The 24,429-nt window shown below is 44.8% G+C and overlaps 1 protein-coding gene across 2 annotated transcripts in view; it reads right to left on the bottom strand.

Annotated features, from left to right (window-relative positions):
- Positions 1–24,429, bottom strand: part of AHDC1 (AT-hook DNA binding motif containing 1) — a 363,715-nt gene that overhangs the window by 230,548 nt on the left and 108,738 nt on the right. The gene's annotated exons all lie outside the window — the stretch shown is intronic.

The following is a 24,429-nucleotide window of genomic DNA, read 5'->3' as shown; positions in this document are numbered from 1 at the left end:
ATCCTGGTAGATGAGGGCTGAAAGTCCAAAACTGGTCCTAGGATGTTTGTTTCCAGTCCAGGGAGGACCTGGCCTGGCAGTTCGGGCTGGACTGTTCCCATTGGTTGCAGGGTCAAGACTGATTTGCATATGGGTGGGTCCAATCTGGAATGGCATGGTGAGCAAAAAACAATGGATGTAGGTTGATTGTATGATATTGTTCTACATTCTGTCCATCAATTGTTCTTTTTGGATTTGTCACCCCGAGTGGGACTGGTATGCCCAGATGTGGGTCCCGTGCTCTCCATGCCACTTGAGTCATGCTATCCTGGCTGAAGAGGGCTGAAAGCCTGATACCGGTCCTAGGATGCTTGTATCCAGTCCAGGGAGGACCTGGCCTGGCAGTTCGGGATGGACTGTTCCCATTGGTCGCAAGGTCAAGACTAATTTGCATATGGCTGGTGTGAGTGTTTGATTGGTTCAGATGCTCCGTCCATCACCACCCCCTTTTGTACCGCAAACTGTAATGGCATGGTGAGCAAAAACCGAAGGATGTGGGCCCATATCTCTGTACTGGGTTGAATGTATGATATTGTTCTGCATTCTGTCCACCAAAGGTTCTTTTTGCATCTGCTCAGAAAGGAATATAGTGAAAAAATACATGAACTGGAAATGCTCTCAAATAATGACCAGTGTCTAAAATGAATGCAAGGCTTCCTCCCATCACTTTTTGCTTTTAACAAAACAAATGAGTAAACATCTTAACAGAACGTCTTGATATATTACTATATGAAATAAAAAAAATAACGGTTCTCAGAAAAATTAAAATTTCTCAAGTTGGATGTGGCACTGTTTAACAAAAATGATGTATAGACTATGCTATACATAAAAGAACAGAATATAACCGAGCTGCCACCTAGAAATTGAAATCGGAGTAGCCAAGAAAAACTACTTCTTTGATACTATCTTCCAAGCTCCAACTATGTTGAAATATTTATTCCATATTGTATCAAAACTACAATCTCCTTCAGCTTCCTTGGCTACCAAACACCACTCCAAACTATGGGATAATTGTGCTAAATTCAACAAGATTAAACTAATACATGGCAACATCCAAGCAGAAACAATTCTACATCAGGTAATCTGCCTAGGACCAGACATAACATCCAAACTGTGACTACTTAAAATTTTATTTCACACCAATTAATTGGAGCCGGTCTTAATGCAGCTATTATAACCTGCCGCCTGACCAGCTTATTATCAGCTAATTTCAGGAAACTTATTTTCGCTTGGATTAAAACTCAACTGCTGGACGACTTTTTTTTGGCTGTCGTTTAGGACAAAGTATTTTCCCCATTGTGTGGAAAACTGCCATTGTAAAATACCTTTAAAACATTTTTTTTAAAACACTATTGGCCCACAAGATCAAGACATTTTGGGCATTTCCTCTTCTACCAAATATGGACTGAAGTTTTGAAAAAGTGGCTGTTAAACTGCTCAAGCTATTTGTCAAAGATAATAATCTTTTGGAAGCCTTCCAAGCTAGATTATTGCTAATACACAGTATGGAACTGTTCTCCTTTTTGATAATCAGAACCTGCTTAATCGGGAACAGATTAAGTTTAATTAACACCTTCTATTATGGTGACGGAACCACTCCGTCACCAGCCACGGGTGGGCTGTGCTAATGACGGAGTGGTTCCATCACGGCCTGGCCGCCGCGCCTGCCCGGCGTTGATTTCGCGCCTGCGTGGCGCGTTCTATTAGGCGGGCGGGGCCGTGACGGAACCACTCCGTCATTAGCACAGCCCACCCGTAACTGGTGACGGAGTGGTTCCGTCACCAGCATGTCGGCGCCACGCCTCCCCCCCAGCGCCGCGGCGGAATTACCACCGCGGGCAAGGGGTTAAACAGAACTAGTGGTCCTGCACGTTTTGGATACAGCCTTGGACACCGGACAATGGGAGAGTCGGAACACTGATACATTAAGATCTGCAGCAGCCTTCAATACCATAGCATTTAATTCCACCCCAAAGCAATTGAACTGTGGTGCCCACAAGGGTCAGTCTTGCCCCCGCCCACACTTTTCAAACCACTCTCCTACAAAGTCTAAGCTTCAGTTTCGATTTGGGAGACACTCAAATATTTTTTAGTCTGTCTAATCTAACAGGAAATTTAAATCTTGCACAAGATGAAAATACTTTGACCAACTGCCTTACTGCAATACACTGGTTGATGTCTTCCAACTTCATGAAGATAAATTCTCCAATAACGAAGGGGCTGCCAATCTGTAATATATCTTCATGTCTCATGGTCTTCTGGCATGAATTTATGCAATATTCTCCATCCTCACGCAAGGTTATCTGCACTCTACGCATCAATCTTTACACCTATATATAACTCGAGACACAAGTCACAAAAGTGTACAGTATGTGTTTTGGCCAGATTAACATCTTAAAGAAACTTTTACCTTACATTGACAGCAACGGGCACATACCAGTCATCAAAGTCTTAATTCAGCCTAAATTGGATTGGCCTAGGGTAATTTATTTAGCTCTCCCTGACAAACTCCTCCATCAACTTCCACTTGAAAAAAGGCCACAGCCTGCCTTGATATTTGGCATATCAAGACATGAAAGGATGTCCCCATTATTAAGTACTCTGCACTAGCTAGCTATTCAATCTAGACAGCCCTTATGACCATACATAAAATCTTATAACACCACTGTCGTACCTTTTTATCCTTCAAATTTTTACTTTATCAGCCAAATAAATTCTCGACCTACACCAATCAACTGTTGCTAGCCCTATCACAAACTAGAACAGATGCATAAGGGAAACAATTCTTCGCTAATGCTGCAAATTGTAGAACTATCTCCCAGATACCATTCACTCCGAAACAATTTTATCAAAATTCAGGAAAGACATCAAAACCTGGCTCTTTAATCAATAACGTCTATTTCTCTTTCTTTAGGCTAGAAGTGTTACCTGCTGCTGCACCAAAAAGCTTAGCCTAAGTGTGCTCTGCATATAAACGTAGAATACCATCTTATTTGTTTTACCTCCTGACCTGAGCTTGAGACAGCTTAAGTAAAACTGAAGGTCATGTAGACTAAGTATATCACGAAAGTGGGAAACTGGAAGACTGAATATATTACTATCCAATATATGCCATTAACGCAACCCTCGTCACATGCTTGGTACAATAAGTTATACATTGTACAATTTCAATCAGTCATTCCTAGCAAAAGTATGTGGATTGTCTTTTAGCATAACACAAACGATTAGCTTCTTCACACGAAAAAGATCTTTGTTGAATGGACATAGCCGTGCAACAAACGTTTAAGGGGATTTTGCACACAGATTGGTTGGGATCTGGAAACATCAGTGCTAGTTTGTATACAGGAAAGTAAATGAAAGCATCTATTCTTTGAAGTTCAAAAGGAATCTAAAACAAACCAAACTCCACACCCCCTACCCGGAGACTTTCAGTGCTTGACCAGGCTGTGAGGTCTAAGGGAGAGAGGGCTCTACCTTGGGCTTCGCACCCAGAGTAAGGCTCTCGCTCCCTTGCAGCTCTTGGCCATGTCTCTGAGGCTCAAGAGAGGTGAGGTAGGGGGCGATCCCTGTGCTTCACATCCATGATCCAGCACTGGGAGGTCCAGGGAAGAGCCTCCATCCCTTAGGCCTCATGGCACACGCAAGGGGGTCCGTGGTGTAGCAATGATGCCAGGGGTCCTGGTACAAACAAGGTAAATAGCCCAGTCTACTGGCTGAACACTAAAAATCAGACATCATTTGGGAGCACTGGGTCCGTAACTCAAAATTGCTACTGCAGTTGCTGCACTATAGAGAGACTTTTCTCTTCAGCCTTGCAGACATGATCTACTACTGTTGGGTCCAGGGAAAGATGGGCCTCTCCTGGGTCTTGTGGCTCTGAATCATGGATGCAATGCCCCTGGGAGAGGGGCCAGTGGTACTGAAATAATGCTACAGGCCCTGATGCAAGTAAAGTAAATTGCTCCCCCTTTCATTTGGTGGTCAGTAAAACAAAGCTATAATTTGGTGAAATTAGGTCCCCAACATCACTGAACCCTAGTGCCACTGTACTTGCTGCACTACTGATATCTACACCTCTAAGCATGACCGCAGCCCATGGATCTCGCAGACATTATCCAGCACTGTGACCTCTATGGGAGTATGCCACCGCCACAGGCCATGCAGCACTCGACCACAACAGTGAGGCACCGGGCAGGGAGTGCATCTCCTGAATCTTGTAACCCTGGAACATGGCTTCGGGCCACATGGAGGAGAGGCAAGTAGCTTAGCAATGGTAACATGGTGCAAAGTGAAAGCTTCTCCACCCTCCTCCAATGGCTGCAAAATATATTAAAGCCAAAATTTGGAAGCATCAGGCACTTACTACACCTGGGGCCCGATGTTATTGCACCTTTTGCACTATTTATGGCTCTGCCCCCGACGTGGGTCCATGCACACAGCCTTGGACCATGGAGCAGTGTTGTGAGGCCCTCTCGCATAGGCCGCACAACCATGAGCTGAACAGGCCAAGGGATGAAAGACCCATTCCCTGGGCCTTGTAGCTATTGTTTTAGCGGAATGTCATGAATGCTGCAGTCTTCACTTTAAGAAGCTCCGGGAGAAGGGCCTCCTCACACTGGGTGACATTTATTGTATACACAAAACACATACACAACACCACCACCCCCCCTGCTCCCCCCGCCTGGTGCGGGCTCCACAGAGATGAACTAAGCGCTGGGTAGCTGCCCACACTGCCCGTGCCTAATGGGGGCCAAGAAAGTGGGCCCCTTACGTACCTGGGCCCCGTGCCACTGCACCTGCTGCAGTATTGATAGCTGGGGCCTTTATTTTCTCTCCGGCGCGTGTAACCCATGTGGACAGAGACGGATTTACACAGAGCAAACAGCTTCGGCTATAAAAGCGCCTAGTTACAGATGCACGGTAGTGGAATGGCACTAGCAGGCTCATGTGTACGTTAAGCATAACTGCAGTGCTTTGGGAGTTGCTTCTAGGCGCTGGTGTTCTCCACAGCAGTGGCGGCTCACGTCTGCTTCAGATGGGTGAGGAGGTACCGCAAGGAGAGCACGAACCTCACCACTCCTCCTGGACTGAATTACCCGCAGGGTGCAATTTAAAGCTCTCTCCTGGGCGGGAGCCAGGAAGCTCTGCTCTCAGGAGGTGCTGATTTGGGAAAACAGCAATTCCGCTCAGGCTTGAAAGAGCGAGCGAGGCCCAGGAGGCAGGAGGGTTGTTTCCCCAAGTCGGGGTACGTAGATCCTGCCCACAGAGTGGCTCTCGGGGCCCCCTATGGGAAGGAGACTAGGGGAGGCAAAGAGGCGAAACTGGCACTGCTCCAGCCTCCAGTGTCTGCAAACAAGTCACCAGGGGACAAAAGCAGTATAAAAATAAACCAAGCAGCAAGGCAGTGAGAACCCCCGAGGAGAAGCGACATCATGTGACAGTGCACTAAACAGAGCGGAGTGGGGAGTGGCGGGGGTGAGAAGGGCATGGAAGAACACAAAAAGGAGGGGGGAGGCAAAGGTGAAGACAGAGGAGGTGAATCGTGGTGGCAATAAAGGAAGAGACAGACACTTCAAGGAGAAGAGAATAGGAGATTAAGAAGAAGACTAAATAAGAGATAAAGGACAATACGAGACGAAGATATAATGCAAGAAAAGAGTCCGAGGTTACTGAGGAGATGGCGACAGCGGGAAAGGAGCAGACGGATAGAAGTAACAGAGTAGACAGAATAAAATGCAGAAGTAAAGGAGGAGTAAGGAGCAGAGATAAAGGGGAAATTGAAGATAAATCACCAAACAGAAGAAAAGAAGACAATACAAGTCAACGAGGAGACAGGGCAGAGACAAAAGGAAGCCAGTGGGGAAGAGAATCAGGGAGGCAACTAAGTTGGGGGGGGACCTAGGAGAAACTGTAAACATTAATCTCCGAAGGACAGAACCATGTCCCAAGACTCCCCAACTAGTCCCATAAACACATGTCCTAGGGACCCACAGTTAAAGAAAACGTGTATTTCATTATATTTCCATGATCACAAGCTGCATTCCCAGGAACAGATTTAGTTGCGCTACGGCTTCATTACAGTTGACACCAATGATAACTACGAGAGCCATGCTCCCTCCCTTTTCAGTGGAGGTCCAGAGTCAACCACAACAAAAGGCAAGGTGTTCCCCAAGAAGGAGCAGGTCAGAGGGTGGCGGTGGTTTTCAAACAACCCCTCTCTCAAAACCAACCACCACCACTGAGACCCTAATCAAGAGTAAGCAGACGTGTAAAAGTAAAATTAGCTGTCAAGTAAAAGGTAATCCAGGGCATGAATGCCAAATCTGGCATCCGTAAGTTCAACAAGCAATAATCAATACATAATACGCATAAGGGGCCTTGCTATCATTTAAATGCGGAAGGACATGTCAAATGTTGCATTTTCTTTCAACAACCAGGCCTGTGGATCACGTACACGTCAAAGAGGAATAAGAAAGGCATTTTAGTTTAAACTCCTCACAAATACAGTCTGTGTGAATGCCCCGTCTTCATGATCTACCTGCCACACATGATAGGAACACCACAACTCCCTCCCATCCGGGGGTGTCACTTGGTATTGAGGAGAGAGTGGCGTGGTCAACCCAGGGTAAATTTGGACACAGACCTACCATCTGGGCACAGGGGACAAAGGGAGCTGGAAACCGTGTGGTGACCCCACACACTAATCAACGCCAGATATCAAACCAGATTTGCTCAAAGGCCAGTGCGGACTGAAGTCCGTCCCAGTGCAATCCCCTTAACAGTCATGTATCTTACAACGTTGGGGCACACCCCAGATATCCATCAGCTAGGATACTACTTCAGAAAACGCAGGACACAAACCAGCACAGAAGTGGGGACAATCTGCTGCCCAATGACAGTTAAAGCAAACTACAAAGCTTGCTGGAGGTCCCTGCACTTGAACAGAAAAAGAAAGGTTAAACAAACACAGAAGCAGGGACAAAGGCGGCATGCCAACGAAAGTTTAGCAAAGCAAAATACATCTGCAGGGCAATGCCCTTGACTAGAAAAAAGGAGGTAAACACAGAGCAGGGCCACCCATTTGAGGACAACTGTGTTTAAGAAATCAGAAATGAGCACATTTAACTAGATTTGTCTAGGGTTACAGGACCTACACGTAGCCATGAGTAAAAGCAAGTCTCCTTTTCAAAGTGGGCAGCATGAGGTGTATGGAATGGCACCAAGAGAGCCGCCACCTGATTATAAAAAAAAGCCTTCTTGGGATCACAGTCCAATTGACAACCGTGTCTGATGGAAAACATGTAAGTTTAGACCAAAATGAAGTTCATCCAACCTCTTGCAGATGTGACCGACCACCAAGAGAAAAGCAATGATGAAAGTTAGAAATTACATCTTGTAACCCTAAATGTTCAGAAGTGTGAGGGCCAAAAACGCCCAAAGAACACCTTCAAACTTGGCGCAGCACAAGTCAAGTGAGGTTGCCAAGACTTGGGACATAGTACCAGAGTTCAAAGGGGGGTACAATAAGAATCCAAACCCAGGGCGAGCTTCCAACACAGGACAGCTGGAGACGAGCTCTAATGAAGCCATCAATTATCTCGATACATTTAAGAACTCAGTGAGGATAAGGGTCTTCAAGATGGATTAAGCTTCTGCACCCGCACAATGACAGCAATGGATCGGCATTCACACTGCCTGGATAACACACTTCATTGTACTTTACATAATATTAGCCCCAGTCAGCCTCATGGTAGTCAGTGCACATTTCGTTCCTGTCGCGACAAAAAACGACTTCAAAACTGTTACACAGCATCAGTACATTACACTTCTATAAAAACGACAGTGCAAAGCTACGCTACTATAACTGCAATACTGCAACGTCTTCTCAACATTGTACATCTGTCATTACAACACAGCGAAAAACAAAAGGTGATGCATGGAAGGCATTCATTAATTTCATCCACTGTTAAGTTTTGTAAACTTTTCCAGTGGGTGAACCCTGAAGGTAGAAAAGCAGACACACTCATACCTCTTACATAGAGAGTTCGAATGTACTAGTCTCTTCTTCTGAGGTCTGCTCCACGGGTGGTGGGATCACTATCCAAAGGTGGGCAAAGCATAAATCTCATATGAAATCAGTAGGTCCCACAAAACTGAGCTGATGTCAGCAGCACGGGACTGACCCAAAGCCATGAGCCTTTTTGAGACTCTGGTCTGTGATAGTAGGGCACCACTAACAAACTGAAAATATCCCTGCAGGAGATGAAATCTATAAGTTGCTGCACTTTGCACAGTCATGTCCAAAACTTTATCTTTGAAACCAGGTGACTGCATCTCAGGAATCCAAGAGTGGCTCGTTTTCTCCTCAATGGTGGCTAGCATTTGCCAATCACTTGTACATCTCCCATCTGCAGCGGAACTATAGCGAGATGAAACACCCCTATTGGACTACTCGCCAGAATAAAAAGGTTTATGCTGCCTATCTTACACTAGAGCCATCCCATCTGAACCCATAACTATATAATTATATATTCACATTTATACACTGACTTTTCCGACCTCTTGTCAAAGCGCACCTCGTTTAATTTATTAAGCAACTGTGGGAAACGAGTAATGCCAGAGCTTTCTCACAATCCTAGAGGAAGGGACTGGCTCCAGAAGGTGCAGGAAGCATTATTGACTATGTCAGGGTCCCATGCTTAATAACTTATCTTAAGTGGAAATCAACTTGTATAGGAATTCAATACAAATCATATTGTACCTCTCTTAAATGACACCAGAAGAGAGCAGGGACGCTCAGGGGAAAATGAGGCTGGGGCGAAGTCATTAAACCATTCATCCTGACCAGACCCAAGATCAGAATCTAATCCACTGACCTCATGCCTATGCTTTTCCCTCCTCCTTAGAAAGCCCATCTTGTCAGGAAGAGCCTGATACAGTTAGCTAGAGTGAAACTGACTACTGATGCCTAACATCAAGAGGCCAAGGTGGGCTGAGCGTGCTCGGGCTAAGGAGAGCGAAGCATGCAGATTTAATAGGAGGGTTGAATATACATTAACCAGTGTTTTGCAAGGCCAGTCCCAGCGTTTGCGGCAGCGGGCAGCTAGGGCCTGGTTTAAGGTGGGCTTTGGTACCTTCTAAAGAAGATATTGTCATGACACTATAGGAAAAAAAAGGAAGGCATCAGGCTACAGGGTACTAACCACAATGGGTTAAGAGTCACTTCCTCTTGAGTACTGAGCTGAGGAAGAAGACATCTTTTGAACACTTACATGAGCACGGGTCATAGGCATTCTCCGGAGTCCCAACTACTCGTTCTGATGACTAGTGCAAGCTCTACATAGCCACGAGATGTGGTTGGGTGTTGCTGGCACACTTCTACAACCCCTCCAGTGAACAGCTAACACCATATTGCTTCTCACACACAAGGCAGATAAAATGAATGCTGGGACATTTTTTCTCAAAAATGAACCAAACCTTTGAATAGCTGCGTAGTAAACCAGCTTATTTATTTTATTCATATATTCAGTTTTTTCTATAGCACGGACATTATCCCAAAAGATGTTAGGTTAGAGTGCTTTACAGAGATGGCAGAACTAGCTGCCAATGATTCACTTAAAAAATGAATACACAGCTGTGTTACTGTATACAAAAACACATTTGCATTAAGTGGCTAGCTAAGATAATGAATATGCCGAGTTGTTTTTGAATAGTTAGTTATCTTCTTGAGGTCAGACTATAAGTTTAAAGAAACAAACTTATGAGTAGATTTCAGTAGAGAACGGAAAGGGAAAATTAGAAAAGGTCCCAGAAAAAACTGGAGTATACGGTCCTTAAAAGAAGATGAGAAGGCCAGGAAGCAGAGACCTGGATTGTTGGGAGGCTCGAGTTCCTGTATCATACCATGCTGGGTAGAGTTAGGGTTTCATCAAAAGTCAAACTGATAAATATGGATCATTTTCAGGGAAACTTTGTATGTTGACAAGAAAGGATCCTTCCTTCCTTCCATATGTAGGTTGGCATATAGTTTCTGGTTTTGGGAACCGATAGATAGGCTGAAAAATAACAAAAACAAGCACTGGTAAAATCAATATGCCTTGTTTTTATGAGGTAAAGCATTCAAACCCGACAACAACAAATGCTGTGGGTTGGTGGTGGTGGTGTGGTAGTACTGGGGGTAGTGTTACTGATGAAGGTGACCGTCATGGCAGCGGTGATAATTATATTGGTCCGGGAACAAAAGTGTGTGTGGGGAGGAGGCAATGCCTCACACTCGAGTACAGATAAAAACAAAACTGGTCACTAAAGTAAAGGACATAAAAAAAATACTCATTTCCATCAACAATGTATGCATGAGACACAGAATTGAAGCTGTGATGACTGAGTGTATTTGTTCAATGTAAAATTGGCCCATGTGTTACAATGCAAGCACTTCATATGGATTGGACAGGTTACGAATCGGCCAGAGGAGTAATACTCCTCTGTGTTGAGACAAGGCTCATTATGCGGTCTTTGAAGAATTAGTAACAAAAGTCGACAGACAGCTATATTGTTAATTAATACCTAGCAAAAACTTACCTTAAATCCGGCAAAGACAGCTTGGCTTGATAATTAACGTGAAAATTAGTAAGTTTGAAAAATTCTGTCAAATAAAAGTAAAGAAACAATAGACTACAGAACGAGATTTGCGCAAACAATGGCAAAAGCAGGAGGGTCGTAGGTAATAAGCTGTAGAATCCTCCAGGGGGAGCTCCACTGCTGGTATTGTATTCAAGACTGGAAAGCACTAGGGACCTGAACGGCAACAAGGCGCCGATTCTTCTTTCAAGTGCCTCCTACGACGAGGGACAGACCCGCATAGACTCCAGGAGTCACGTCCCGCCAATGCAATTTTCAGAAAAACCTAGGAAGGAGCCCGACTTTTGGAAAGGAGGAATGGCTGTGTAACAAACACACACGCTTGAGTCCTTTCATCTTTACACCTTACTTTGTACACACCCTCCCACTGCAGAAGCTCCTTCCCACCGCACACTGACCGCGTTGTTACCCGCCAAACACACAACAGGCCAGGTTTTCGCAATAAACAAAAAAACGTTTCTTATCTACAACCAAACAGAGCAGAGAATTCCTTGCACTTTCCTTCTAAACATCTCGATAACCAGGAAGCCATTCTCTCAAGGTCTATCAGCCAGCGGCTCATCCTTCTCCACAGCCCACCAGGCCGGGGTTGTTTCACTCGGACAGCGGGACTACTCACTCTCTCGTCTCGTCCACTAGCCAGCAGACTGTTCTCAGTCTCCCAGCCTGAGAACCTTTCGCTCGGCATACGAGTGAGCGGACCGTTCTCTCAGAGCCCATCAGATAGTAAACCAGGGGCACTGCACTTAGAGCCTACAGGTGAATGGACCGTTCACTTGCAGCAGGCACGGTAGTTTATTAAGCTCGTAACGCGAAACCGCTAAAGAGAGGTTGTTGTGGCCCGATCCTTGGCAACTCACTTAATCTCCCTGTGCCTACCGAAAAATGAATGTGTCCTTGTGTAAGGTAGCTACTGCTCATGTAAAGCGCTCCAATACTTCGGGTCGAGTTCGTTAAATAATCTGCAAAAAAACAAAGAGCCCGAATGAGTTCATGGAGAGCACTCGGCACCACAGTGGCTTGCAGGTAATCATTCGCCAGGCCTCACTCTCCAGGCAATCAGTCAGCACACAGACACAAAGCAAGGCAGCCAATCAGAAGCAGGTTCCTGGGGAGGCGAGCGCACCGCCGTCAGGGCCAATCAGCAATCACGCTCCGCTAGACTTTTACCGGTTCCTAAAACAAGAACTCAACTGCCACTCGGCATACCTCAGAGTCAACCTCAAACATATGCCAGAGCTTATCTGCTGACACCCACCCCATCCACTTCAGACCAGCCCCAACCGGCTCGCAGGAAGGGCGGGGTGGCAGTGGCCGGCCAACCACATCCACCAGCAAGGCCCTCGATCTCTTGACCTGCGGGTGTGCCAAAACACAACTCACAGAGGGAGGGGCCCGGCAGGGAGTCACAAGAGCAGACTCGCCTGCCTTTCTGACTGTCTCTACCTGAGCTCCTCGCTCGGCCACCTCTGTGTGGTGTGATGCCCCTAGTTTGGCTGTGAACCCCGGATTCCACGCTCGGCTGTGTCAGTGGCCTGTTCCTCATCAGCAGGCCAGTTCATGAGCTGCACATTTCATTCGCGGCTTTCTGGCACTCGTACTTCGCGGCTTTGAAACAATCTCCGCAGTAAAAGACACAACTAGCTGAAAAGAAGCAGTACGCATGACACCAGCAACAGCAGACCTACAAAAACACCAAATGGTGATCTGGACCTGAACGGTGTTGATCCAGAACTCTAGTACACACAAGTAACTAGACCCGCAAGATGGAAACAAAGAACGGGCAGTGTTTGTCGCATTTGTATAGCACCTCACACCCCGACGAGCCTCCAAAGCGCTTCTTGGCTGCCGTGGAAAAGGCAACTTAGTTTGTTGTGGTTGCTTGGTAGATTGTGGATGTATACAGTGGCAAGAGGGCCAATGCGTTTACAAATAGGGCGCAGGACACTTGAGGGCAGGCCTCGCAAGTGCAACACACATTAACACAGCTCACATTTTAGTACAAAGATCAGTAACATCCTTGTCCGATGGGCATAGAGAAAATGTCTCTCCCTGTAATCGATTCCAACCTTCCAACAACCGTTACAGTACCTGGCGGTAGTAGCCGCCAACGACTATGGGCTAAACCACTCTCTAGGTGTACTGCTGGCTCTGAGAGGAAGACTCGAGTCCACTTCACAGAAGAGAGGCGAGCGGAGGGCGAATGAACAAAATGGAGGCAGGAGGGCACAGTCCACACTCTGACACAAAGGAAACCGAAGCGAAAAAGTCGGGTTTCCATTACACGGGTTCTGGCTGCCAAGTGTAGAGCACTGCAGGCCCTCCCCGATGCACCACTTCCCTCGCCTCCACCCGCGAGGGGAAGTAGAAACCTCTCTCACATCTCCTCTCTGGCTGACAGCCTCCGGAACAAAGAACAGCTTCACCCTGTCCCACGGCGGAGGGAGGAGGCAGGGGAGAGGTTACTGGTGTGAGTGACTGCACAGCTCATTCACACTACCCCATGCACGTCAGCCCGGCGCCCTACCTAGCCACACTGCAACACAGACATGGCCTGTAAAGCGCACATCCATCCATCCCAACGGGGCGCTAGACAACACATGTTTACTCTTACCCAACTCAAATTGTACTCATTATACTGACCTAGGGAGAAGGAGGCCGAGTCGGGCACTAGTGTAATCCGAACCTGTGAACATGGGGTCAAGCAAAGATCCCTGCAGTGGATGCCTTAGTCTGCTCCGTCTTCGGACACTACTTATTGAGGCTGGAACAACCAGTTAAATACTCAAAATCCAGCTGGTTCTCCCCAGAACCACCTCACCAACAAGAATTTCACACGGCCTTGGTGAGTTTTAAGGTCTAGTCTGTGACATCAGTCATTAGATGCCCCCTTCCTAAAGATGAAAAGAGAGAATGGCGGGCCCCACGAGAGAAGCCAATTTAAGAGACAGGTTGTTACGCAGAAAGATGGCTCCAGACGAGGAGTAAGAGAGGCCATGCGAGAGACAAATGAAATGAGAAAATGCGACCTGTGGGGATGTGAGCTGAAGGAGGATGTGACCGAGAACTGCAGATTTGTGATTTTTTGATTGGATTTCACAGCTCTGTGCCATCCCTGCTCCTTCGCCTGCTCCTCTCGTGGCAGCCCCAGAGGCCAAATGCCATTTCCTTGCTCGGAATGTTAAAGCCATGCAGCTCAGCTGGCTCACAGGGTATTTTTTGTCTGCCTCGCCCAGACCACAGAGGTCCTGTTTACCGCCAGACGCTGTCTGAATACAGAGTCCGATCTGTGCCAAAGCACAGCCAAGGATAAAGTGGCGAGTACTAGGCGGATCCACGCGCCGGGAGAGAGGCGTGCGGGGGAGAAGCCACCGAGTGAGAGTGCTGCCGCAGGTCTGCCAGGGACACAGAGATAAACTCGGCTCCCCCAACGACCTACTCTAGAGCGGAAACCACTCCTAGCAGCGCCATGTGCATACTCCTGCTGCAGCGCGCCGAGCACGGGGTACGGCTGATCGCTCCTGCACAACCAAGATGAGAGCAGACTGCGGCATCTTGGGATCCCGAGGGGTAATCGACAGCCCTGTGTCCCACCTCTACGACCACCCCAAGGATGGCTGTCACATTAGGTTCTGAGGGTCAGCCCTCCTAACAGTCTTTCGCGAAACGTCACAATTTAACGCCCTGAAAGAGGGTTCGTGTAAGGAATCTACATAATACATTAGAGAAAAAATATATTGCTAGCGGAACCATCTCGCTTCTAAGCCATGACACTTATTTTTTCTTCTTTTGAATTACCTGTTGAAATGTTTCGGTGTTGATGACGCATATTCTGGATACAAACTGCACTATTAACGACTGGAAAAGGGTAATAACAGAAGAACGTGACGACTCTGGGTACTGGCTCTAGGAAAATTAGAAAGATTGAGTGTGCACTGTCCAGTTCGCTCGACCACAGTCCCACAGAACAACTCATCAGAGTGAAAAGGAAACTCACTCCTTGCTCTCCTTGCTGCCAGGTCGCACAGAAGCAAGGGTGCTGCACGACATCCTCAACAACCAGACAACCTGGAAAAGGTCACCACATACATAGAGCATGACAGTTCTGGGAATGGGGACCGGACAGTCCGTTAAGTGTCTAAACCCCTTACAGCATCACCTGCTAGTAGGTGTTTACTAGAGAGCAGCCCTGCCACCCTCGGCCAGTAATGGTCATACTTTATCTCCCCTACCCAGCCTGTGGTAGCGGCTGTACCAGAAAGCAGCAGTGCCTCCGACTCTCGGCCAGGAGTAGTGACACATGACCTACCCTACCCCACCTGCGGTAGAAACTGTACCAGATAACAGCAAGTCCTCTGACTCTTGGCCCGTAGTGGTCCCACATTACCTATCCTACCCTACGCAGCCCGTGGTAGCAGCTGGGCCAGAAAGCAGCAGTGCATCCGACTATCAGCAAGTAGTGGTCACACATTACCTACCCCACCCTATTCAGCATGTGGTAGGGACTGTTGCGGGTAACAGCACTGCCTCGGACTCTCGGCCAGTAGCTGTCACATATTACCTAACCTACCCAGCATTGCCTGCTTGAGGGTTGTACTGGATAAACGCAGAGCCCCCAACTCTCAGCCTATCATGCTCGTACACTGCCAACCCTGAACCGCATTGTCATTGGATAAGGGGTTACTGAACAACAGGTTTGCCTTTGCCACTCCGCTAGTGCTCTTGAATGATGAGTCACCAACATGGCAGGGTAGCGAGCCGGAGACATCACGCCCCCCCCCCCCCATCTCCACTGGTGACATCACTGACCCTTTGTCCCATTCAAACCACCCCAAAAGCTTCCTTCTTGCTGATGAGGGTCGAAGGAAAAGGACTATAACCGAGACTGCAGCTGGAAGCGCCCAGAATTAGCAAATACATAAAAAATATTGCTCAATCCTATACTCAGCAGGGATATTGTAGTTTGCTCATGTTTGTAATGATTTTTTTATGGAATAGAGGAACACAGTGCAAAGATGGAGGATTTAAGCGCGAGGACAACATTAGGCAAAGAGGTGGGGTAGCAATTATTTTTATTTATTTTTAAAGTTTTGTATAGCGCTAGCTAGACCCATAGGTATCAGAGCGCTTCACATACATCCAGCCGGGGAGAGAGAAGAAGAGAAGCAACCCTGTAAAACGAAACAAAACAAGCACTGGCAATGCCAATAGGTCTGGCTTATGGATGCACTGTCAGCCAGACCTTAAAATCAAAGAACATTAATGACTGCCCTCCTCCCACTTCCGCTGCTGCCAGAGAAAAAACGCATACATTATCTAATTATCTAAGTCACTTTAATAGCATTGCAATGGTATGTGTGTACCTGTAAAGATGCATGCACAGACAGTTGGATAAATGGACAAAATGATCACAACTGTGTGAAGGGCAGGCACTCTTTTTGCAGAAGCACACAACTTCTGCCCAATCAAAATATTTACTCCTGGATCCCAACAAAACCCCTCTCCTTGTGATACTCGCATAAAAGTCTGGCGTTCGCTTAACTGCCAAGCCAGACCATAAATTGAAGGATCAACACTGGAAATGCTGTGGGATCCATCCGGACCCTGGGTCCAGCACGGGGCATAACAGCCCCCAGCAGCACAGGGGGGACCCCCCAGCCCAGTGCGAGTCCCATTCAGCCTACAGCCTATACATAGCTGGGGCGTGTTGAAGTCTCAGGGGCCCTCATCACATTCTGCAGGGGGCCTCATCAATTTGCGTCACACCACTAAACCCGGCGGCTATTAATCAACTGGCTCCGGGATCCTGGCTGGCCTCAGTGTAATGTGCTGATTTGTTCTGGTGCGATTTCCCGACACCAGAACGCAATCATAATGAAAGTAGGACCACATAACTCATACCCAAAATGACGTTCAAGGGCGGCTCAATTCTAAATATTTACAAAGCAGAATCAACCTCAAAGACACCATATTGAGGCAACAAGGTACAACCACAGGACACCCCAGTAAGGTATAAATGCCAACATTTGAAAATAGCGAAGAGGGAGGTTAAAAAAAAAAAGACAAGGAACTTTAATTTTTCCAATAACTCTTAATGAAGAACTGTTAAGAGGAAGCCAGACAAGGCAAAGTTTTCTCATAGCTGGAGTGTGAAGATTAAGGCTGCAAGTTCCCATTGGTCCATCAGGCAATGGGCTTATACCAGTACCCCCTCTATAGCACAACCTCCTACTATAATATGAGAAAGAAATATTGCAGGGTCTCGTATCCCCCATTCAGACAGCTCGAACCAACAACAACCCCATATACCATATGCTCCCTTTTCCTATAAGGAAGACAGCTTGATCAGCACCCGCTTATGCTGCAGGCTTCCATGTTCCACCAGCGAGAACTCGAACTCAGGAGCACAGCATAACTTCAAGTCCCACAATATTACTTGCCTTTAATCAGGGCGCACGGGCTGGGTCTGTGCGTCAGTCACCAGGACCAGGCAGGAGCCAATTCCCAGCTTCACAGATCTGCTTCCCAAAAAGTGTATTTTCTGTGCCATGTTGAGTCTGGGGGTGGGGCGGGTGGCACCAGGAGATCAGCTCTGGCTTATCTGCTTTGAGAAACAACTTTCAGCACTGGTAGTCATAACCAGGCCAAGCAGTCTACCCTCTGCTTCCAAGTTCTGCACCACCTGCATTTATAGCCTTCCTGGTGGGTTCAACAGCCGTGGTCTGTCTTCTGAGAACACACAAAAGCCTGGGCTCTGTTATCCCCATTTCACATACAATCCCAACTGCTTGCTCTGGCTCATGTTTGTGGTCCGTTCCTGCTCTTTAATTTAAAAGGTAGTAGCCTTCAAGACATGTATTTGCTGAGGAAAATCCGAGGCTTTGATTTCAACACCATCAGACATAGCAAACATAGCATTTTGGTGAGTGGGAGGCTCCTACTCTGTTCGTTCACACCCAGATTAGTTTACTGCAGGTTTCAGACCAAAACTCCACAGAGTGGGAAGCTCAAAACCCTTTCTAAGTATCTCAACTCTAAACGGTAAAGAGTGGAACAGCTCTAAAAGAGATCATATACATCCCTTCCCTCCCATAGCTGCTTGGTGTTCATTTTTATTAATCAAGGCCCTTCAGAAAACACTATGCATCTTGTCTCCTCACTAATGTATATGGAACCATTAGAAGCTATGTGCGGCGCAAGGCCGGCGAAGCCTCCTACCCACACATTCCTTTCCTATCTTGTCTAGGAGACTCAGAAATGGAGCAGACATGACTCTTTCAGACAACAGAGTTTTTGCGTCTGCTGCAGAGAAACTAACACACAGTGCAACGATATTAACAGTAGTAGAACTTTTAACCAAATCTTTCAGCCGTCTCTAAACCAACACTTCCCTTGCACTGTGTCACTTCAGCACCTGCGCCGAATCATTCTGTTTATTGTCTTTGGCAGCCCTGTATTGTCATTTACATACCAGAAAATGTAAAAAAAGAATAAAAAGAAAAAAAGTTATTCCTTTTAACAAAAAAAGTGTTTACTCCCCTCCCCCCCCCCCATTTCTTTCTTAATATAATACTTGATTTGCTCACGACTTTGGTGTTTTCCTTTGTTTTATTTGTTTTCTCCTTTCATTAATTGTGAACGACAAAAAATATTTGCATAAGCAATTCTGTATACATATATAGATAGGTTTGTATTCAATAAATAAGAAAGCAATTTGGTTCCCGACAAAACCACTTTACTTCTATGATTCAAAGCGTAACCACATATTAGTAAAAAAATAAAATTTTCTTGCCTAAATTCGCAATCAAACAACAACTTAGCTGCATGTTCCCCTTTCCCACTTTGCCTGCAATCCACCCACATAATCTAAACCAACACTAAAACTCAATCCCAAGATAATCTACTCTGCTCTCTCACAGAGGAAAAGCAACCGCACAAAATCTTTTAAAAAGGACAGCCACATGGAGAACCATGGACGCCCCAAAACCCCATACAGAGCTCCTGCTCCAGCATTACATTTCAGAATCAAATACAATATATAAACAAAACTTTTTAACAAAAAAGTTTTTTAAAAATAATTAAAAAAATCAATATGATGAAAACCAGAACCAACATCAATTCTTCTGTTTAACAAGAGGAGTTGGCCTAACGGGCGGTCGACCTCGAATCTGGGGAACTGGGTTCGAGTCTCGGCAAGGACGCTTAACATCCTGTGATCCTGGGCAAACCACCTAATCTCCCCCTGCCTAACAAAAATAAATTAATGTGTCCTCATGTAAGGCAACTGGTGCTATGTAAAGTACTCCGATACCTAGTCCCTGGTCAAGGTTGCACTATATAAAACTCAGTGAAAAAAAATATATATAATATATATATATATATATATATATATATATATATATATATATAATTTATAGATATTGCCACTATTTTGTTTCATTTATTTCTCTTTTCTTGGTCTAATTAAATGTTGTGATTATAATGTCTGATATATATTTTGTATTGTGTTGTATACACAATTTTTAACAAAATAGTTTTAAACAAATTATTAAAGTGAATGTTTTTTATACACTTTTGTTTCGTTAATTCTCCCTGACATGCTTGTTTCCTTGACTATGTGAGATTGCCTAGGAATTGTTGCTTGCTTCATTCAGTTTTCCCTGTCCTAGGAATTGAACAATTTACTGTTCAGGGGGTCCTTGTTAGCCACATTTATAGGTACTTTTATGTGCACTGTGAAATATAATTTTGCGATTATTTTTATTAATTAATTCAAAGCAATCCGGAGAACTAATAGGTATTCTATAGCACTCTCTCGTTCTCTTCTGGGCAGCCTAACTCACACCACACCTTCTACTGCAGGCGGGGAAGTGTTCTGAACAAACCACAAAAGTTATGGGGTCGAGACTGCTAACAACCTAATGCTTTTGTTTGCTCCACTGGAAGGAAGAGAGACAACACTGGAGCAAGTGTACCACAAAGAGCGTATATTTTAAAGAAATACAGCGATCTGTACTGGAGCACACAATCACACTGGGAACTCCAAGTATGAAACCCTGAGCTTCTCCAATGTTCCCTGAAGCATGGGCAGATAGCCTTTTATGGTTTGCACGCAGTGTTGCTAGAAGTCACTTTAGGATGGGCCTCTACCAGGCCACAACCGCACAGGCGATATACAGGCCAAGCCTTGCAAGCATACTTGAAAGCAACTTGGCCACCCAAAATAGGTTACCTGGAGTTGTTGTGTAAGTTGTCAGGTACATTCTCCTCCCAGGAAACAGAGATCCTCTTCGTGATCTTATCTTTATCAATGCCATCCTGGTGGTCTGAGGTGCAGGGAGGGTTGAGTGTGTTGATAAAGCAAAGGCTGCAGCCTGGGTGCCAGAGCAAGACCGTGAAATGACACGGAGTGATGCAGGCACCAGTCAGACAAGTGAGAGAAGGCCACATATTACTAAGCACAATTGCATTCTTATTTATGAAAATACATATTTCCTATTCCAAAAAGTACCATGCCTAGCAAAGGCTACACCAAACATACTTAATCTAACAGAAAAAGCAAACTCAACTAGGGTCGAGGTGTGGCACTGCACATGCAGTTGAGCATCAAAAGGGCCAACGGCTCTGTCCTTTAGAGAAACATGAAGGTATGGAGGAGATGTGCTTTAATGTTACCCCAAAGATAACCCACCATCAGAAAAGGCTATGCCATTTAGTCCCCGTCTGCCAGGTATCCCAGAGTGCCCCAATATAATTTGCCATGAGTGGAAAGAAATAACTAGTGAAAAAATCGAGGCAAAGCCTCAACCATATATAACTACCCGATGGACAGTATACTTTTGTCCTCACTAGAAAAGGAGGTGACAACCTCGCTGCACCACAGATTCTCAACCAGGTAGAATGGACTGGAAAGTTAAGGTCCCATGACGTACAAAAAGCCACTGGCTACTCAAACGAAAAAGTGAAGCTGATTAATGAAACAAATCCTGAAAGCTAAACAGTCATTTTATTTATTTGTATACTTATAACGTTTTGTATAGCGCAAACATGACCCAGGAGGGTATCAGAGTACTTCACAGTTGGAGTAGGTAGGGTACAAAAAGTGGGACAAGAGCAATTAATGCACATAGGTTCAAGACGTGAGCAATATAATGGCGTGATGCAGAGCACTTAAGAATGAGTATGGACGGGACCATTAATTGAGAGGAAAAAGCAATGTGGACGGAACCATTAATTGAGAGGAAAAGGCAATGTAAACAGTAACAGAACGATCATATTCTGCCAACACCATTAATCACCGGATTGCACACGTGTAAAGAATAACGATCAGGTAAAGGGAGAAAAACATTCTGTAAACGCCATACAAAGATGTGTAATGGCCATCTAACATTGCTAATCCCAGGAGTACAATTGTGTAATAGACAGTCATAGCAGCAGAGAGGAGGGCAGTATTGAAGCAGTTGAGCCAAGGACTTTAGGGCAGGAACTTCAGCATTAAGATTTTTTTCACTTCTTTTTTTAAAGAAGCGATGAAGGGATTCAATGTACTTCCAGTGGAAGGGAGTTCCAAATCTTATGGGCCATGCAAGAGAAAGCTCTGTTACTCGTTCACTTTTTGTGGAAGACCTGTGGTTTCAAGAGTAATGAGTTTGCACTTCGAGAAGGACGACCACCCCCTGATAATTCTAATTTGTGATTCAGATAGGTGGGGGGTCTTGAAGAGCAGGGCTTTGTGAGTCATGCAAGCAATCTTTTTTTTGTATTCTAGCTTCGTAAGGTAGACAGCTTAGGAATTTTAAGGCTGGGGATATGTGATAATTTCTTTTAGTACCAGTAACCAATCTGGCTGCGACATTAAGTGGGGCCAAGCTTTGTTTGGGGAGACCACAGAGTGTGGAACTACAGTAGTCTAGCTCTGGCAATACTAGAGCATGCACCGTCCATTTGAAGTCTTCCTGTGGAAGGAATGGTTTAAGATTCCTTAGTAGTCTCATCTAGTGTCTGGTTGTTGATATCATTCTGCTTGTTCAGGTGCCTTTCTAGAGTGATTCCTAGAGATTTAACAGACTCAATAATATGGGGGGAGCAGTTGAAATTTGGAGTCATTCCCTATAAAACAACATCAAAAAGACACAGTAAAAGACAATAACAAACATCTAACTACAAAACATACAGATAGGGCTAATACTTCTATTTCATAAAAAGTGTTAGATGAAAACATGAATAAAAATTAAATGTGCGGTTCAACTCATAACAGATTTGTTTATACTTTTAAAAATTCAGACAGGAGGTTGCTCGTTGTTTATCAGTCAGAGGTCACATAGCTGAGGCCGCCCAGGACTACTACTTTAGATGGCAGCCTACAACTAGGAGGGTTTGAGCTGTAAGGTTACTTATACCTCAACACATGTCACCCAGACTGGAAGACCAGGATTCAATGCAGAGCTTGTGCTCTGATAAAAACTGCCCCACGCATACGAGGAAGTTGATTGAACACCTACAGAAATAACAGTCTTCAACGTTCCTACAATATATCGTAGCAGTGCAGAATAAAGCACTTTCTGCTACAAATGTAAACATACCTAAAGAAACCACTCAGGCCTATGTTTGTTGTACTCTTAATTTAGTGTGTTTAAAAGGCTTGATCTGCTGGTTGTCTGAGGCACAACCAACGTGGGGGTGAAATTCACTGCTTGACCTTTTAAGAATACTAGAAAGGGGCTCCCTTTCTGATACCATCATGCAGAGATATGACGCACAAACATGGCAGTCTAAAAAAAACTCTGAACAGTGGTCCTCCAACCAAGCTTAAAATTGAGATAAAGAATTAGGCGTTTCAAGAGAAACCACAAGCATTAGCAATGCCAACATGTTGGGCTTATAAATGAAAAGTAACTCTTCAGGCATTGACAGATTTAGGCAATCAACAAACCAACACACACAACTCATTCTTGCACATTTATTCATCCACCTACTAACTGATTTTCAAATTCACCAACTTATGCAAACACAATGAAACATGCAAACAAACTCAACAGCATATGCACAAAAATGTTAACATTGAAAAAAATGCATGCTGCCGCATAAACATGGCAGGTATATATCTGCAATAATAAAATCAAGCATAGCCATGTGTGGCTGCATTGCAACGGCGTTTATTGAACATAGTGTATCATTGTTTTAAAATTCCGGCTTTGCCGTCACTCGTAGAACCACCGTTTTGGCCTTCTTAGAATGATAAATAATACACTATGAACAATACCAATCCATAATGATTGCATGGTTTAGAGGCAGTGGCTGCGCATGATGCAGACTACTCCAGGCGAAATGAGCAGCAAGCAGCCTGCCAGTTAACATTATCTGAGGGGCTGCAGGAAGCTCTAAAAAAATAAAATAAAAAGGAGGATAAGTAAATTAATAGAAGCACACTCATTTTCAAGTGTATGTTCACATATGATCAGACAAAGGCCATCCATCAAAGAAGAGCGTAAATGGCTGGGCTAACCCATTCCCACAAGATGTACGCAGTCATAGATAGTAAAAGAGTGCAAATGACTTTCATACATTACAAGGGCAGAAGAGGGCTGACACAAAGCCTCTCTATTTATATAAATAGATATGTGCATTTTTCAATTTTTTTTATCACGGTATACTGGTACACAGCTAAGCCTTTTAGGCCTTCTGGAGAGATGTTAGCAAAAATTCTTATAGAGCAAATCATCTACCACTAATGTTGTAATACAAGGGGTTAATCAATGCCAAAATCCTTGCTTATAAAAGCAATCTGAGATTTCATGTAACAACATACATGTGCAGGCTTGAACGCTGTGCAATAACAATCCGTGCTTTAAGGCCAATTGGCTTTACCATGTGTTTTATACCTAGTGTCATTATTGTCGTTTTTCATAATAAACCAACCAGTCTGAAACAAAGTCACAATGAACCAATCAGGCCTATAACCTGTATCACTGGTTTGTCACCATAACCATTGTGACTTACAGTATGGACATAAACTTTGCCACAAGGAAATCATCAGGTACACAGTAACAAAACTACAAATATGTACAAAATTACAGTTTTCAAGATAATTGAAGGGCCTAACAAGGATGATCATATTAATATCTTCTATGCCTACAGTTTGTTTGAATGGGTCACCAACACCAAAACCCTTGCAGACTAGGTAATGTGTGAGATTCTGTATAACAAAACACCTGTCTGCAGGCTCTAGTACAGTACAATAACAATCCATTCTTAAAGTCTATTGCTTTTAACGCATGTGTTTCAAAAGTATGTCGGCCCTAATGAACTGGCTATGTACTTTCATAATAAACTGGTTAAGCTAAAGAAATATGACAAACATTTTCCCAATTAACCAATAAGACGTGCAGCTTTCATCATTGGTTTGATACCATAAACATACTCCTATGAAGTGTGCATAAGATGGCAACCATTATGCATACAGTTATACAATTACAAATGTGGACACATTTACAATTGAAAAGATAATATACAACCCCGGTCAAAACAGCTAAAACAAGAAATAGCAAGCACAGTGAATCATCTACTCCCTAGGGTTTATCTTAGAGGTGGAAGGGGGGAGTTGTAGGGACAAACCCCATAAATAAATCAGGCCTGTTGCCTTTGTCATCACCTTTTATAACAACTAATCATATCTATGGTGTCAAGACACAACTTTTCCCAGTCAACTATTCAGTCCTTTAGCCTTAATCATTGGCATGTCATCATAAACTC

This window comes from Lissotriton helveticus, chromosome 3_1 (assembly GCF_964261635.1).
Source record: "Lissotriton helveticus chromosome 3_1, aLisHel1.1, whole genome shotgun sequence".
In the NCBI taxonomy this organism is placed as follows: Eukaryota; Metazoa; Chordata; class Amphibia; order Caudata; family Salamandridae; genus Lissotriton; species Lissotriton helveticus.
This window is presented reverse-complemented; position numbering and strand designations above follow the sequence as displayed.